This window comes from Pseudorca crassidens, chromosome 5 (genome assembly GCF_039906515.1).
Source record: "Pseudorca crassidens isolate mPseCra1 chromosome 5, mPseCra1.hap1, whole genome shotgun sequence".
Classification (NCBI taxonomy): Eukaryota; Metazoa; Chordata; class Mammalia; order Artiodactyla; family Delphinidae; genus Pseudorca; species Pseudorca crassidens.
In genome coordinates, this window is record NC_090300.1 from 89,286,288 (window position 1) to 89,287,693 (window position 1,406).

A 1,406-nucleotide genomic window follows, 5' to 3' on the forward strand; every position below is an offset into this window, starting at 1 on the left:
AGACCTTGGTACCAAGAGAATGGTCTAGAATGGGAGTGTGGACTCGATGGATCTTCTCCTTGGTGCCATGGGAGAGCACGACCTCATCCTCTAGGAAGGATACGACCAGATGGGGTCCAACGTGGAGCCCTCGGAAGCACAGCGCCCAGGGCAGGAGTCACTCTTACCCAAGTCTCAGGGTCCTACCATAGGCTATAAGCCTTGTGCTTCCCCCAGCATGTGGCTTTGATGCACTGCTACCCTTGGCACAAAGTCATTTCCACATTTTTCTTCAGGACACAATGACTTTTGTCCCCCACAGACATGCACAAACCTGGCTTTAAGAGCCCAGAGTCTCTTCTGGCCCCAACAGGTTGGTGTCATGGGGGCAACCAATGGGCTCTGTTGCTTTTCCCACGCTATGTCCAAAGTCCCCACGGTTGGAGGATTGGCTTTTCCCAGTGGGCTAGTGATGTGACAGTTGCTATGGCTTTCAGATGTCAAAGGAGGGCGTTGGAAGGCCTGCGTGCCAGTTCTGCCGCTAAGAAGCTGTGACTTAAGATTTGTTAATCATCTCTCTGGGTCTCAGTTTCCCTGTTTGAATAGTGAGGGCATTGGACTAGGTCAGAGATTGAAAACTGATGATGCGTGGGTCATTGGCCCATGGATGTGGGATTTTGGGGTGAAGGGAGATGGGAGACTTCATAAGGCTTAAATATTTTTTAAATTAGTAATGAGTCTTTAAAAATTAGGAGGTTTCAGGAATTCCCTGGTGGTCCAGTGGTTAGGACTTGGCACTTTCACTGCCATGGCCTGGGTTCAATCCCTGGTCGGGGAACTAAGATCCCACAAGCCACATGGTGCAGCCACAAAAAAAAAATTAGGAGGTTTCAAATAAAGTTCGGTACATGGATTTTCCCTAAATATAAAAACCACTGTACTTCCTCTAAACCCCATTATTCTTGAGATTTTCTCCCACAGCCCAGTCTCCCAAACCCACCATGTCCTGCTACATAAGACCCAAGAGAGAGGATGGGAGATTGAAGGAAGTGAAGGGAGGCATGGGAAAGGCAAATGCGGGCAAGAGAGACAGGGAGGGAGGAGACAAGGAGAGGGGCTGGGAAGCTAAGAGAAACAGACCAATCAGAGAAAAAGAGCTAAGACTTGAATAGCTTTCTAGGTGTCGGGCATGACTGTCAACATCTTCCACATGTAATAGCTCATTTCATCTTCACAAAATCCCTGTGGGACGAGCTCCATTATTTCCCCCATTTTACAGAGGAGGAAACTGAAGCTCAGAGAGGTGAAGTTACATGCCCAAGACCCCAGAGTTTGGAAGTGGTAGAGCTGGGATTCTAATGCTGCAACAGCTCCCCATCTCACTCAGAGTCCAAGCACGGTTCTTTCAATGGCCCAGCACGACCTCT

The 1,406-nt window shown here is 48.9% G+C and overlaps 1 non-coding gene across 1 annotated transcript; it reads left to right on the top strand.

Moving 5' to 3' along the window:
• The first annotated feature begins 745 nt into the window (after nt 1–745).
• On the top strand, nt 746–817 carry TRNAE-UUC (transfer RNA glutamic acid (anticodon UUC)). Its single transcript has one exon. It is a non-coding gene; the product is annotated as a tRNA-Glu (tRNA).
• The last annotated feature ends 589 nt before the right edge of the window (nt 818–1,406 follow it).